The sequence below is a fragment of the Strigops habroptila genome, chromosome 9, assembly GCF_004027225.2.
Source record: "Strigops habroptila isolate Jane chromosome 9, bStrHab1.2.pri, whole genome shotgun sequence".
Lineage (NCBI taxonomy): Eukaryota > Metazoa > Chordata > Aves > Psittaciformes > Psittacidae > Strigops > Strigops habroptila.
The window spans coordinates 38,744,381-38,762,315 of record NC_044285.2 but is presented as its reverse complement, the minus strand read 5'-3'; the positions used below and the strand labels follow the sequence as shown (position 1 = coordinate 38,762,315).

The window sequence follows — 17,935 nt, the reverse complement described above, 5'->3', positions numbered from 1 at the left end:
ACAAGTTTCATTTCTGGCCATGAAGACAATGTGCAGGGGGAAATCTGATTCCTGCTTCTGAAACAAACAGCACCACACAAGCATTTTGAATCTTCTTCATGTTGTGAACTGAGCTCCGTTCATTGTCTAAACAGTGGCAACAGCCAGTGGTAGTAAGAAAGCAGAAGGACAATTTACAGCAGAATACACAATGTCAGTATCTTTGAGCATATTGATTTAAGGTGCCAAAAAACCTTCCTCCCTTCCTTCCTTCCTTGGCTGCTGTATGACATACACGTTACACTTCCATGCTTAATTAAGGATGCCTCAAAAATCATTAAGGGAAAATGTGTTCACAAAACTCAGATAGCTAAACAAAATGCAAAATAAAACTGATATATAAACTAGTTTCAAAGTCAGAAAATACATGGTTAATTCTTTTGCCCAATCAAGTTTTGGTTAAATGACCCACTTTGACAGAAAAACTAACAGTTGCTTTCCGGTTTTAGCAAGATCATTAAAACTCCATTAGGTTATTTTTAACCTTGGTACAGAATACAATCACTTCACTTCTCATTTTCTTGCCATCAGGGGCTAATTCCCAAGTATATTTTCTAGACTATAGATAGCATGACCAAGTATGTTACTCATTTCTGAATGTAGCTAAATCACACTGTTACATTGGTATCTCATGCCAAGTTAGTCTCTGTTTATGTAAGCTATATGTACATGAGCATTTTGAAACCCATCAGATGATCTCTGTGGAAGTAAATATATATAATAGAATATATTTCTGTATATAAATGACAATATTAGATGATGTTAGCTACCACGCTTCATCTTTAAGATGTCGTATGAAAATCCACAAAGCCTCAAAAATTCACAGGAATCTGGGCAAGGACCATTGGTCCAGTCACAGACATGGATCACATATCCCTAGAGAGCATCCTTATATCTGATGTACTCAGAGAATGAGTGTAGCTCCTGTTTTGAAGACCATATGGTGGTAAAGAATTTACTGGGTTTCCTAACCCAGCAACATTCCTGCAAGTACTGTAAGGCCTCAGCGACACTGTCCACTGAAAGACAGAAATCAGTACCTTTGAACAACTCCAGTGTATGTCTGCATCATCTGAATGTGAGTCCTGGAGGAGGGAGAGGAGAATTTGCTCATTATATACAGCTGAACTGCTCTTTTCTTTGCAGCCAAAATAAAAACTGAACTAAAGATTTCTCACTTGAGTGGTTGAGACATGTTTTCCTGGGTTGGCAGAATACAAGGCCAGTTTAAGAGATGTTCCCACTTTTGTAATCACCGTGTAATGTCACTACACTGCTACTTACTTTGAATTAAAATAACTGTTCAGCTATGTTAATTTATGCTGGTGGATCTTTTCTGTCCGTCATTCCAATCATGTATTCCCTGCGTTCCGCTGAATGCAGAGGAGGAAGTTTGCAGTAACCATTGTATGAGTAGATCAGACATAAAGTGATCTTTTTCACCTGTCTTTAGGAACGGCTGCAATTTTGTTGCCTGTTCCAAATGCTCTGAAAAAATGGTTGTGCATTTACATTTCTTTTTTAATACCTTAAACATGTTTTAAGGTACAGAATAACAATAAAACTCCTTACCTATAAGTGTAGAGAATATAAAAGCCAGGACCCTGAAGCATCTTAACATACCTGCTAGAATGGCAAATCACCCAAAGCATAACAGTAGGCCTTCGCTTCAGGTATCAAGCTAGGCAGAAGTCTAGGATCATGAGAGGCGATGAAAGCAGAGTATGTCTTCTGGTGAAACTCCATGTTTTCTGGGATTATAGTATGTCTCTGGAGTTCATGACGCAAGGGTCACAGACAGCCTTCTGTCACGCTGTAACATTCACAGTGTGCTCACAGCAATCAGTGTACCTGACATCACTGAGATGCAATCTTGAAAGATCTCTCTGACATGCTTGATTTTGTGTGACTATTTGTACATAAATGCACAAAGGCTTTTTTTTCCCCCCTACTTTTAATTAAGGGTTTTAATTCTGTCTATAGCTGCCGTTTTCCTAGATTATAAAACCTCAAACTGAACTGCATAAATATTATTCATGCTACCCAAAAAGGAGGGGATAAACTTCATGAAATATAGACAAAGATAGTTCTACCCAGCTGCCATGGTGTACATCTTATAAGTATGTGAATGGTATCTATTCATCATCCTTATTTTCTAAGCAGGTAGAGAAAAACAGACCTTAGAGAACATCACTCAGCTGAGACTGAACCCTTAGATTTATTTTAATCATGAAAATTTGACAGACACTATCTGACAGTAAGTACAAGTCAAATTGGAAATGGAAGCGACGCACTTTTCTGAATGAAGATTCAGACTTTTATCTGGCATCTTTCAGATTCAAATGGCCAAATTTTGCATTACTGCTTCACACGCACTTCTATTATCTTTAGGAATATGAAATATTTAGAAAATGGGAAGGCAAATTCATATTCTGTTCTTTTTCATTGCTATTTCATTCTAAAGAATGGCAGATTTTAATAAATATGAAGCCTAAACTTTTATGGGAATAAGTAAATTTTATTTCACATATTAACCAGAAATTTTGCATGATTTATTATTATCACATTTCAAAATTCTGTCCCCTTGTTTTGGAATGGAGTTTATCATAAGTTCTTCAAGCTATAAGATTAAAACTCATCCTTACTTTCTCTGTCTGATGATTGTTTTCACCACACTGTTCCCCAAAGAAGCCCCAGCTGCCTCTGCCAAGTGCAGAAGGTTCTTACATAGCAAATATCTTTCACAGCTCCTTGCTCTTTGTTCTCACATTAGTAATAAGTATCATATACAAATTTTTTATACTTCAGTTATATTTCACATACTAAATAACTTGCTACATTCATATTTTCACATCATTGTCTACAGTTTGAAAATGAAAAATGGTCTTTAACGTCTATAAGTTGTCAAATCAGCACCGGAGTATTTTAGAAAAGTATCAGAAATATTTGCAGAAACTGCTTTTGCATTTTACTAAACTTAGGCTACTCGATAACCTATAAAATATTGAATTAGATTTATTTCTTACAGTTTTATATTTTGACTGATGTAAATGGAAAACTATACGACAAATTCCTTATAAGCATGAATGAGAATTTAGAGAAATAGAAGAGTTAAGGAGCTTCTTGCCAGATTTTAAGAAGTTCGTACATTTGACCCTGTTAGGAAGGTGAGAAAAATGCATATAATTAAGCATTACTGAACTTAAAAATTTCAGAAAATATCTGTTTGATTGGAATCTTCTATTGATCAATGAAACCAAGTAAAGTATTTAGCAAAATCCGCTTCCTGATGATAAATTGGAGTAATCACGAAACGAAGGTATATTTTTAAAGTAATGTCATTGCTTAAAAAAAAGTTATTACTGCTGAGTAGTTAATTAGCATGAGAAATTCCAGCTTTAAGGAAAAAACAACATGGCATAACAAAAAAGGAACACAGATGAGATGCTGATACTCTTCTATAGTATTGTGATATAAATTAGGCATAGTTAGCACCATGCCTCAGCACATGGCTGACCTCGCCTAGCTTTCACTGTGGTGAAACTAATACGCCCTTTTACTCCGCTTTTACCTCATGACAGCTTCTGTATGTAAGTTAAATCAAGGAAGAAATATTTATCAACAAAGAGAAGCCTTTGATTTGGTTTCTAGATGGTTGTGTCAAAGGGCTTGTACTCAGAAACAGGTTTGCATTCTCTAGCTTATCCCTTATCAGGACTCATTTGTATGGCATTTAAGAATAGTACAATTTTAAACTGTGTCCTTGCTATGGAAACATAGCTAATGGAGACTGAAGATCACTAAGTCACAACATCTGTTCTAAATATAGTCCAACTAACACCAACGGTTTTCAAATGGTGAGTTCTTACGCCATCCAAACTAAGAAAATCTATGAATGCATTTAACAGACTGTAGGGGTTCACAATGTTCCACATAAACTGTTGCTAGGTTCTACAGTGAATAGCTTGGTTAACATTCTTTCAACAACTTTTGGGATGAGACTTACCAGATCGTGCTACAAGTGAACGTTGCTCCATGTTTACCTACCACACTGCAGATAAACACATTAGCAGGCCACTACAAGTTTCTCCTTACATCCCAGTGTCAGATTCAAGCATGTCCTTACACTTAGGCCTCCAAAGTGAAAACGGACATGGGCCAGTGTACAGCAACATACTTTTTCAGGAATGCCACACAGCAGTTCTCTTCAAAACCAGATGAAGAATTCTTGTACTTAAAATTCTATCATCATCCACAGTATCTAAATCTTGCTCTCACATCTTCCAAGTATATATAATAATGGGAAATGTCTTGAGTGAATCCTTGCTCTTTTTGTTTGCTTGAGCAACACTTTATTTTAGCTCAATTTAAGATTTCCACAAAATGTTCATTAGATCCTATTTGTCCTTTGTTGGGATGACTGGTGAGGGTGACCAGCAGAATTTAGCAACACACTAATCAGCTATCTTTATCCTTCAATTGTATATACATTTAATTTCCACTGCTAAAATGGAAGGCAACTTTTTTTTCCCTTCCCTTCCTCCGCTTCCTAGTAATCTCCCTTTCATGAAAAGAGGGTTCAGATTGTCATTCCTATGCTGGTAATTCCCTCCCTCTCCAAGTAGCAAGGTAATTGATCCATTACAACTCCCTTGGATCAATCCACTGTCCTAGTCCCACCAAACCAGAGAGGTCTTCTCTAAACTTAGATTTATTCAGTCCTAATTTAACCTGTCAGTAAGAAAGAAACCCCAGTAAATAGATGTAAAAGGGGATTAACAAAGAGAAGCCTTGCCTTTAATGGATGTAAGCATAGGCCTTCTTCATTCTTGAATGCTTAAATTCTTCAAATTTAAGCTTTTCTTTCCTGTAGACATCTATAAACAACCAGTGAAATAAAGGTATGTGTAAACACACATCTCTGATTATTTAAAAACAAAGTAATTTCTGCTTCAAATTTGAGAATGAAACTTCTATCTACAGTAATACTAAGTTGAGCTTAATGTAATGCTTCTTTACAAACCCACACAGAACTATCTGATTTGATGTAATATCATAAATGGTATAATTCTCAGTGTACTCCATACCGGTTTGGCATGTGGCTAAAAAGATGTATCTCAGAACTGTACAGAACACTGAAAAATTAAGTACTTTAAAATAAATCAATATGTTATTAGATAAAAGAGTGACAGTAATGGAGTCATCTGTAACTGCAGCCATTTCCATGACACTTGCATTCACAGTTAACCTCCATCTCATATTGCCTACCTTCTTAATGATAAGCTGGAATGGAAGTCAGATAAATGGAGTTTTGCAAAGCTTTATGCATTGACCTTACTCTGCTTCTCCAGAAGTCAATGGTTATGCAAGTGAAAGTGGAGTTAGTGTGCACAGTTTTGAAAAGCCTGTCTTAAGCACGTACAGAAGAAAGAATTTCTGAAGAACCGACATGACCTCATGCTGCTCCACCAGTGACACTCAGCAGCTTCAACTCCTGAGCGACTCCAGTCTCCTCTGATTTCACTGTAAAATATGAGTACTCATTCACTATGATAATTGAGTTCCATTGCTTTAGTGACTAAAAGTAAGTAATACAGCAAGTTAAAAGCAGATAATGAGCCTTCATCTGGAACTTCAACAATTTACTAAAATACTTCCATTACTGTCTACTTTTTGCTTGTTGTTCAGTACTTGCGATCGCGCAAAGGCTCTTGGTTTCATATAAAACTCCAAACAAATCATCTCCTATAAAGCAATAGTAACCTTTTGACACTGAACAAAGAAATAAAATATGAGATGTCAAAGAACACTGAAGGACAGATGATTCTAAAATTTTAACCTATAAAATTTTGTAGCTAAAATTAATACAGCAAGATAAGACGGAAGAAATGAGTAGCAGGGACTACCACACTGATTTCAAGGCACATGCATGAAGACATGCAAGAAAGTAATCTAGAGAAGGGCACTGGAGGAGGAAAAAAAAGAGATATCCTTAGAACTATCCAATAATGAAAGAAAACTGGACATAATGAAAATGAACCTCCATTATTATGATTTTCCAAAATATCTTTTCTTTTTACATTAAATTACAACTCATACATCAAAGTGAGAACATAACTGATTGGTTTGCTGCTAAAGAGCTGCAGATTGCTTTTGAATGAAGAAAATCATGTGGGACTGCACTGCACTTGTAAAGGTTAGCAACACCCTTTATGCTCTGATATTGTTCGTTCTCATTTCCTACGGCTTTTTCTTTTTCCCTTGTAGTTTTCCTACAGTGCAAAGCTGTGAACAAATATAATGCAATACAATGTATAGTATCGCAAAGATGTCTATAGAGTATCATTCTACTTCTTTGTTATTATACTTTTTCCTTGGCCTGTTATTCAGACAATAAAAGCATGCTATTTCTCTAAACTAGAAGAAAGCAAATGAGATGAAGCATCAAAAAATAACCGTACCTTACAATAAATTCAAGATGTGGCCTTGAAGAAATAATAATTAGCCAAAAAATGAACAGTAATAATATAAGTTCTTCTTTAAGGTTTAACAGAACACAAATAATCAGAAGTAATTTTTTGTTAAATTATCTTAATAGAAACTAGATTACAATATAGTTTGGGGTTTGGTTTTTTCTACTCCTTAAATCTCACATGTATCACAACTACTCTAGAAGGTTCATGTTTGAAACCTCTCTCGTATCACAGTATAAGAGCAGCTTCACCAAATCGCTCGAACACAGGTAAACCCTGACATGAGAGGTGCTGCTATTATGCTGAAAATAAAGTTCAGCTGTCAGATGCTAATTAGAATCGCATTACAGTGGAATTTAATTTGTTTTCCTGCATCATTCTTGTGCTGCACAGGAAGTAAAAACTACTTAGCACACATCAAAATATCTGGACTTTACCTAAAGTGGTGCAAGCCAACAAGTTTCGTCTGCTTTTCTCTGACATTTTAGGAGTTTCTAGATTTAATTTGGATAAAAACCTCCCCCTCAAATTGTCCATTTCCCATCTTCCTATTACTACGCTTCCAAACTCTACCCCTACATTTTGCATAAGGATGCAACTGTGCTGCTCAGTCTTCCAAAGTTTTCCAGGAACTGAAATAGGCAACTGAATGCGATATTCTCCATTTACATCCAATCTTGGAATTAGTGTACTGACAAATTATTATTCTTAGTCCAGTTTTTCCAAAAGCAGTCCTGGTGGCATAATCCAAAAGGAACACAAACTCTTTAAAACCAGTAACTCAATTTAGACTTTGACAGTACTTATATGGCAAAATATCTAGCGTTCTCTGAAACTAAGTTACTATTGGACTGCTTCTTCCAAACTGTTTTGCTGCAAGTTATAAGTAGCAGTACAAGGAATACAGCTCACAACTACACTGACTCAGACTTCTCTTACATGAACTTTGTCTTGTAATGGAGTGTTGCCAAAGAGACTCCCTAAACTGACAAATGTTTATCTGGCTGAGCTCAACAGTGACTACAGTCATAATGCAAGGTTAGATGCTCTCAAAGGAAACAAAAACATGCATGTTGCCACCTGTGAACTTTGCAAACAATAAAGTGATTATACTATCCATGCTGCCTGAAGAGAACGTTTCTCACTTTCTCCTCAAGCGTGGTTTTTGGAGCCCTGGAATGTACCAGGATCCACTGCAGGTTGTCTGCTGGCATGTGGAGCATGTGCTGATATAGTAAACACATGTTCTCAAAAATCCTTGTTCTTTTCTTCTTTGTAAATACACTGGTAACAAATTATACGCCCAAATAAGCAAGCAGAATGAATGCACCTGAATCTTTATCAGCTTATGGCAAAGAGTAAAGGAGATGAATCAGACTGATGGAAATACACATATAAAAATGACGTAATGATGAGAAAGTACTTCAAAAGTAAGAAATACGTTCACTACAACATAGCATATAAAATGTTTGTTCTACAAAAATACGGGAAAATATCAGAGAATTTAAATTTTTTTTTACACAGTAAAATTTACTAATATTTCAACCAACTTCTAACAACCTACATGGAATAAGCACCCAAAAATTAGAGTCGATGGAGGTGAAAATATCCAAGTACAATACTTCTACTCACTCTGAAAACTCCTCTCTACGTTATCTATCATCTAATTACCTCAGTTCTTTCTGACAGAGTACATATGCCTGTAGTACTGAAGGTCAAAATCTCAGCTTTGTGAGCCCTAGTATTTAAAATTATTTTTGCATTAGATATCAGAAACCATCTTACTCAGCTATCTGAAAGCTTAGTGTTCATATAGTTTCCTCCTACAGTACATAGAGGAAAGATGGTTACAGAGCGACTCCTTCCAGCTTATGCTTTGTATTTGAGACAGCTATAGCAGATGATTCTCTACATGCGTCTCTTCCTTCACCTGCTACAGAAGAAATGAATTCCTACCTAAATCCTTCATAAAAAGATGGTATTTCTGCTACCTTTACAAGCATTCAAAATGGAAACTATAATCACTTGGAAGAAATCACTCTGAGAGCCTAATGTCTGTCTTCAACACCAAGCATTACATAACCTGACGTGAATAATAAGGCTGTGTGTGCTCGGCTTATTCCCCCTCCCCAAGCTTGTGTTTCAGCTCACTGACAGTTGAGGCCTGATACAACACATTTACTGATCTAGCATGTCAGCCAATCTGTTCTGAATTTGCAAAAAAGGATTAAGTAACCCAAAGATAGTAAAAAGAAAAGGAAAACATTACCTCACCCCTTTTCAGCATTTCTGCTAATAAAATATGTACGAAACGTTGACTTGTATCAGTGTGAGGAATCAGGTAGGATCACTGCCTTGGTGAGATCACACCTATACCTGAAGATGGTCCATGCGCTTCACAAACACATCACGGTGTACAACCAAGGCAGTCCTGAACTAGAACTCTGCCTTTCAGTAAGAAAACCCCATTCATCCTCAACAAGACTCCAAAATGAAGGGCTATGAAATTCAGTTTTGCTTGATTTTCTCTGTCATTTACTTAATGAAGTAGTGTTACATTTTCACCCATCTGGTTTTGGATGTCCTCTCAAAATTTTACTCCTTCTCACTATCCTCTTCTGGAGGTTACAGCTGGTGTAGCTCTCTGTAATTCAGTGGTTGTTGGTTGATCCAGCTGTAACCATTTAAAGCTGGAACAATCAGCCTCCATTTCAAAACCAAAATTGCTATTCAGCTTTTCTGACCTTTTATCTTTTTCTTCCAATCTCCAGCCACAGCATGGCTAAGGCAAAAAACAGTTACAAAAAAGAAAATCCATACAAAGCCTACAACCACACACAAGTCATGGAACTGAAGCAGCTTCCACAATTCCTGTGGAAGACGATAGTACATTCAGTTGTGAATTCCCATCACACAATATTGTTTTGACGAGTAATGGAACATCCTGCTCAAGCTCCTCACTCCCTGTCCTGAGTAACATCCCTACCAAGGTCAGGATCAGATGTGTTGTACTGCCAGATAAAACGAGAAATAAACAGAAACCAATTAAACAGTGAACAGACTAATAACTCTCTTCCATCTTAAAAAAAAAGACAAATCATGAACTATTACATGAAATCAGCTTACGGCAACTTTCGGTTCATTGTACCCAACTTGATTCCTTCAATCATGGAACCCAGTAGTTCAGAAGTGAATAAATTGAAAGTGATTAGTCAGAAACTTTTTCCTCGGAAAATAATTCACAAAATAGTTACATTGAAACCAGTCCAAATACCACAGAACTCCTTTGTAATAACAGGTTATAGAGATTTACCCATAAGGTTGTGACATCCACCGGTAAATTCTGATTCATTAATAGACTATTCTGTATTTGAATATGAAAGAACTGAGCCTAAGTTTTAAATTATTTTTTGGATCAGATGAGAAACAACTGAATTCAAGGTTCACATTTCAGCACACAGAGTACTAAACTAAATACCTCCATTAAATACATATCTACATTCTTGACTTGCAGTCTTTAAACTTGCCCGATGGAAAATAAAGAATAAGTGGCATTTTTCATCAGGATTTTATCTTGATAAAAAGTCCTTTCTGCAAATATATTTGTTATTCATTATGTTCCTGTAACAGCTTCTGCATCTCAAATGTTATCAAACCCTGGCAGAATCTTTTCATCTTAATAATATAAAAGTAGACTTTGTGTTCTCAACTCTATTCTGTCCAGATTATCAATAGGAAAAGTTTGATTGACATAGGGAAGGGGAAACCAGTTCAGATTAAATCTGAGAGGTTTTATTTGGGCTGGTTTCACAAGGAGAAAAGGTTATCTACCTGTTCTGACAAATGTCAGACATTTCTGGACATTATTTTTATATAGACTACTGGACTATTATTTTCAGGAAAAAGCATAGGTTGCCTTCAAGTAAGTTCTGCATTTCTGGCTTTGATGAATACCTTCAGTTTATCAAGCAGCCACCTTCTGCCTTCCACTTTTTTTCAAAGGGGACAACAGTGAACAAGTTACTCAGGGCTCACTCCACCTTGAACAAACAAAACTGACATGTTTGACATTACCCAAACCAACTACAAGGGATTTCATCAAAGCACTTAAAACAGCAGTTGCTTTCTACTGGTTTTGATTTCATTTCCATGTGATGTCAACTCTAATAGTACCTCACTTTTGGAAGTTAATGATTCATCCATTCCTGTATTTCCCATACTCTTTCAACATTCTTTTTCCTATTACAGAACAGATAAATGCCAGTTGCACCTATTGAAAAATTTATAACTATTGTACTACAGCACAGCCCTATACTATTGCAAACTGTTCTCTGAGTTTTTATATTACTCAAAAATAACTTTAGTATAAATACATACAATATACAGTAAAGACAAGTATCACTCATAAGTAATAAACAATGAACAATCAGATAAAGTTTCTGTTACAGCTACATTTTGGACTTTAAACAGCTTACTGCTCTCTCCATACAGTTTTCCCTTTCTTTATTCCAAAATGTTCATTTTCATTTATTTCAATGCAGAACTGTAACCCAGGGAACTAAGTCTTAAAGACAAGATCAAAAGATGTCACCAGTCTAATCTTTTTCAATTGACTTACGAGGCACAGAACAGGATACAAGTACCTGTCATATAAAATACTTTTTGTTACCAAAAATTCTAGTACCTATAACATGTATTTGCACTGGTTCTGCACCCAGCACTGAATCATTTTGAAACATTAAAGAGAATTTGAGGATCTAGCTTATTTCACACCTTCCATCAAATGGACAAAGAGTTGTAAAAAAACCCCAAAAACCTATTACTCAAAAAACCAAACCAACCCAACTACCCAAGTTGTCGTATCAGAGCTGCCTTTTAGGCTATCGCAATGCTTCAAAATCTTCTTGACCTTTCAAACAGACACTTTTACAAAAATCCATTTGCAAGCAAGAACTATGTCCTTTCCCATGTTTGTGTATTTCTCCTTAAAGGGAATTTCATTTCACCTCTTCTCCTGATCCAGGTAGTAAGTCCACTGAGAGAGAATGAATTACTTTACATGAGCCATCAGTGTAAATACCAAGATTTGCAGGACTTGATAAATTACATGCTTTGAGCAGCCTGGTCTAGTGGAAGGCGTCCCTGCCCTTAGCAAGGAGGTTGGAACTAGATGGGCTTCAAGGTCCCTTCTAATCCAAACCATTCTGTGCTTCTGTAATTTTAAAACCTAATGCTTTTCCCCCCCTTTTTAAATACAAATATGCTTATTCCTAAAGAGATTTTATATGACACAGGAAACAGTTTTAACTTTGAACATAGTAACCATTCTCTATTTGGTCAGTGAGAAAGAACAAACCCTTAGAACTTTTGATATGTACAAATGGATTGTGCATGCTGATTCTGTTTGTGGTACAAGTACATATTTCACTCAAGTATTGAATGCCCTCTGAAAATAAAACTCCAAAGGGACTTTGTTTTTTCCATGATAATATTTTAGATTCTCCAATCTATCTCAAGAAGAATTATGTTCTTCATGAGTAATATTATTGCAGTTCATTCTGTGAAACGCCACAGTTATCATATCCTCATGTGAATTTAATAAAGCTTAGCCTTAGCTGCTCTTGAATAGCAGCCAAGCATTTGATTTGTTCTATTTCATTTTATTCATTTATATGCATCTTGCTACCATCTGGAATCATAAAAACAAACAGTTCAAGCAGTTAATGTGTTAAAAAGGGGCAATGAAATAATGAAATATTTTCTTCCAAACCCCTTCCCCCCCTTTACTCTGTTTCTTTCATATCCATTTCAGAACTCATGTTGCCATTTCCTAATTCCAAAAAGACTTTCTGTAAGAGGATTGTCAGGACAGATGTTGGAACCCTTACACAACTGAGCACATGCTGTCTTATCCATGTTCAGTGTTTCAAAGCCAAAATACTGTAACTACTAAATCATGCTTGGTAGCTGAAAGCGAACAGATAATTGCACCATTGTATATCTTGCATACAGAAAACATGAGAAGATTTTTTCCCTCCAACCGCGTTTTCCTTTTTTATTTGCTATTGACAGAATTATTCTGTCATTTATATCTGCTTTTAATATCTAACCTTCATGATAAGTTTCTGAAAAGGTTTGATTCACGCATTACTTTGTGAGTGAAACAATCATGACTATGTCAACTTATCAGTGTTTTCACTAGCAGAACCAGATGGAAACCAATTGAAAACTCACAACATATTTATAAAATAAAGACAAATACAAAAGTTGATGAGCCATACAAATGAGCAGAAAACAGTGTTCTTTTGGGCTTTGCCCTAAAAATCCATATGGATACATTTAAAGTATTTACACCTATAAGTAAATTGAATTCTTTTGGATATTTATGCTTAAATAGTGGATCCATAAAAACAATTAATATTCTGATTTCCACTGAGACACTTACATACTTGAGGATCCAGAATTATTAAACATTTGTACTGACACAGAATCACAGAATGGTTTGGGTTGGAAAGGACCTTAAGATCACCTAGTTCCAACCCCCCTTCCGTAGGCACAGGAATGTATTAATCACAGAGAATTCCAAGAGGATCCCAGAAGTAGGCTAAATAGGAAAAAGTATTTTATTGAAAGTATTGACATGGCAGAATCAAATTTTCCTATATATGTTTGGTTTTCAGCATTAGTTTAAAATTCACTTACAATTAGCAATAATATGGAGCCACACAAAGGAAACAGACTTAGGACGCAACATACTACTGTATGCATTTAAACGGAAAGAGTGCAAAAGACATGAAAACTGAACAAGATGAAGCCATGTTTAGTGAAGCATGATGAGACAGCTGAAGACTGTTCAATATCTAGAACTGAAGAGGAAGATGGAGATACAGACAGAAGTGAGACTGAATAAGTAAAGACTTATCCTACAGCTTCCTTGTGTGAAGCAGTTCAGTTTTCTCACTCAAAACAAAGCAATTTTCAAGAAAGGAAGGCAGGACGGATGACCAACCACCTGAACATGGGAGGGTCTCACTAGAGCTGACTATAAATTTTCACATTACCCCATCATAACTTTTTCAACTGGGATGCCAGGAAACAACCTTCTTGTTTGAAAGCTCACAATACAATCACTTGAAGTACGACCGGGCATATATGCTGTCTGAGATACAATGCACGCTTTTGTCAAAGAAACAGAGAGATGACTGAAAGAAAATGAATGACTTATCTACTTTGATGACTTCCATTCAAAACAGACTTTGTTGAATTTTCTCTAAGGCCCCAGAAAAGGTTTGACTGGTGTCGTGAAAATGAAAAATGACTGCTATAGCTGAACCCAGGAGAAGTAGTTCATATCAATCCTTAAAGTATGTACATGCTCTTTCAACAGAAATTAAACACAACATAGGAAATGCCAAGAAAGACAAGGTAAAACTTTTCATCATGGGGGTAGTCAAATTGGAACTAGTGTTTCAGAAAGGTTTTGGCATCTCCACCCTTAGAGATACTCTGAAGTCAACTGAAGGAGGTCTAGAGCAAACCATACAACAGCCAAAGAATTTAGAAATTATATTTTGAGTTAATAAGTTTGAAGGAAGCCTCAAGCCTAATGTGTTCAAAATTAGTAGGTTTGATGATTGTCCCATGTGTGAGTAAACACCAATCTGTTTATCCATGTTTTTAATTACACGCAATGTCATTTTGCTAGATTAAAATAAAAATCTACTTTGGGCCTTTCAAAAAGGCATTCAGCCATGCTACTGAACAGCAAGAAATATCTTCAAATACTCCCTTATAGACAAAATAAGAATTCCAAATGTATTAGAAAATTACCTTCTTTTTGTGTGCATATCTATGCATGATAGAGCCCTATGATATATAAAGTAAGAGTTAAAAAACTAAATATTTAGTGTGAAGAACAAAGAACCACATAGAACCTATGATTTTACTTCAGCGTCTCTAATGGGACATACTTCTGAAAAGTATTAGATATCCTTATCCTCAAGAGTAGCTTACTGCTATTTGGAGGGAGGAAAAAAGGATTTTCTTGCAGGATTTTTGGTAAATCCATTGTTCCCACCAGTTCTAAAAAATATAGATCAAGCTGACTCAGCATGGACTATATAACAGCAAATAATAACAATGCTGATCACTGCTGCTAATAACAATATCAGATATACCTTTACAAGTGGCAGCAGCTTTCACCGAGTTCTGAGTTTAACAGGAGTTGGGAGAAACATTTCTTCTACAAATTGTAGTGGGTTTGGCTTCTAACTTTGAAATCAATAGCAATCAAAATCTCAGCAGGCTCTAGAAGTTACTGCCTCCTTTCTGCTAAGCTTGAGAACATAATCCAATGTTTTCCTCCCCTCTTGAAGTTTTGTTTACAAATATACTTATTCAAAATAGAAATGCACTTTCCCAGCTTCAGTTTGACTCGTTGGTATGTTTGCTACAAAGAGTTTCATGTTAACACCCCCAAAACCAGATGCTTTTCAAAACAGAAGATAGATGGTAAAAAACACTTATGCTTTCATAGAGTGCAATTCTAAACACCTATACCTGTATGTTATAATAACTGCATACTTGGAAAAGAAAAAAAAAAAGAGTACTTGCTGTTTTATGTTTTATATATTTCAAGAAATAAAAATGCAACAAAGCTACAAGACAGTTTATTGTTATACAAGAACTATAATTTTACCTCAGGCAAGTTTAAAAACGGAAAAAAAGTTAAATCATATGGGTAACTTTTCGTACCACCCTTAAGAACTGAAATAGTTTCATCCAGCTAAAATAGCAAAGAAAACTGTACCATATGCTTTTCAAGTCAAAGTTGCATTTCTTTTTCACTTCCAGTTCAAAATGCATTAGTTTTCAAAGTGAAAGAAACACATTTTCTAACAAACAATAAAAATCAGTCAACAATACAATCAAGACATCTTACCTTACAGTCACAATAAACTTGATATGAATCAGACTTTTCAATGCAGATATGAACACAGACCCATGCACTTGCATACGTTCTAAGTTAGTAGGCAACATTCTGCTACTTTTAGCCATAATAATAAATCCACACTAATCCAATGAGGAAATTATGTCAGAATATGACTGAAAACTACATCTGCAAAGGCCTCTGACGTGGCACTTGAGATTTTGATAGAGCTATCTCACAACATGAAAAATTATACACCAACAAGATCTTCCTTATCTCATGTCTTTCTATCCCAATACAGCCTAGGTCCTACCCATGATCATGACCTTGCTCATGCAGACCCTGGCACCTTTTGATAGATAATCACAAAAGATATACAGCACTGAATAGCCAAGGTATAGGTATTTTTCATTTACCTGGAGGGCAAGAATGAATACTACTATTGTACTCCATTAGTTTCTTTTAAATACTTAAAAGATGCTTTCTTGTATTTCAGCAATTAAGATCATACGCATCACTTCATCGAAAGATCGACTTGAAAATATAGAGCAATTTGAGTGTCCAACCCCCAAAAAATAAACCACCATACCACATGTAAACCAAAGTGTCCTCTTAACTTCATGCCAGATCTTCCAGTACAATTCCAGCAATGGCACGCTCCCAAATAAGATGGAAATTTTGGTATACCATAAAATGATATAAAATTAAACAAAATATTCAGATTTATTCTTATAAGAGGCTATTTCAGTTCTATCAGAAAATGAGCTATTATTTTGTATTTAATTGTAATCAGTTCATTTTTTAAATTTTTAAATATTTGAAGTGTTATTTAATACAAAATAACAGTTAAAGAGTTCATGATAGTATCTGGTTAGAAGAAGAGCATTTTTTCTCCCCCTGAATCGCTTCTCCCTATGAAGTATGTCTAAGTCATGGAAGACATATTTTCATCAGTATTTCCAATTACCCCAATACTCTAAAAGGTCAAAGGAAAGAAGGTTCCAAATTCCATTCACCTGTTTGAAGTACTGTGTCTTTAGGTCAATTGTTTATCTGAAACACACACGCACTAGTGTCCGGGTAAGACCAGAATTTGTCCCCAGTTGTTGCTTTTTAATAGAAGAGGAAGAGAGAAAGAAAGAATCCACCCATCAATGGTTTGATACGAATGTAGGATAAGTATTTTTATGGGGGAAAGTTTATGACTGAAGTCTTTCAGATCCATATTCGTGTCAATGTGTCTGTATTCCTGCAACTTGTTTGCTACTGATGCACACAGATAAAAGGGAAGTTTTTGTACAGCCTAGACAATAAAAAGGAAGAAATTCTTTTGAGGAAAGGTCTTAGATTCAAATTTCATGTCAGACTCTGGTGATCATATCAAGAACAAAGTCAAACAACATCACAGCCCAGAAGGAAACAGAGAGCATAAGTAGAGGGTAGTTCATCCACCTGACAGTCATGGACATCTTCTCTTGGCAGAAAAAGGATGAAAACTGTACTGAGAAAACAGACTGAAATTCTGCACATAATTCTTGGTTGCCATTCAGTGGTGGGAAATCAAACCTCCTATCTTTGATATCATTGTTCAGTTTTTACTGGAAGTTATTTGGCTTTAATGAACACCTTCTATGGAAACAAAAAACATACAAAATACAAACGAATAAAACCTATTTAAAAGATTACAGAAAGTCAATAGTATACCTGATAACACAGTTACTTAATATCCATCTGTATGAATACAAATAACTGAACTTTATTTACATATGTATTTATGAAATAAGCAGAAGCTCACAATTTGGAGGAAATATAAAAATGTCATTTTCATGACATTTTCAGTGGCAAGATTTAAGAGAACAAGTCCATGTAATAGAAAAAATAGTATTTTAGAATAGTGGGAGACAATATAGGAACGAGTAAAGCTGAAATAGTGAAAAGAACTGCAATTCAAAACTGTACTTATCATATTGCATCTTAACCTCCAAGTTATCAAGAGCGACTTTCTAGTACAGTGAGAAACCTAATACATTCTCAGAAGGGAAGACCGACCTTTCCAAATCTCAAACTAATGGGGTCAAGTGAAAACCTTAGTGTTTGGCTATCTTTCATAGCAGATATATATTAGGTACTAAGATAGGGTACCTATCTTACAGTTAACCTACAGTTATACTCTATGTAATACATATTGCCTATAAACTTTGCTAATTGAATATGTGCATATTCAATTGAATTGCATATAATTGAATATATAATGCAATATAATTGAATAAATGCATATATACACCCTCATGCTCTTTCTTTGTATATACATGCACACAAAATACACACACACACGATATACACATTTAAAAGCACTATCTCCCTTTAGCTCTAAACACTGTAGAAATAGCCACACACACATGTAAACATTGTCAGAAGTGCAACTTCTGGATTTCCTGCTTAGACCGGATTTCTTTGAAGACTACCTAGACAAAAGAAAGGTACTGCTAAGGAG

General features: G+C 35.5%; 1 protein-coding gene across 3 annotated transcripts in view; it reads right to left on the bottom strand.

The window, feature by feature from the left end:
• The window catches only part of PCDH11X (protocadherin 11 X-linked), a 493,261-nt gene that overhangs the window by 385,880 nt on the left and 89,446 nt on the right, over positions 1-17,935 (bottom strand). The window lies entirely within an intron of this gene.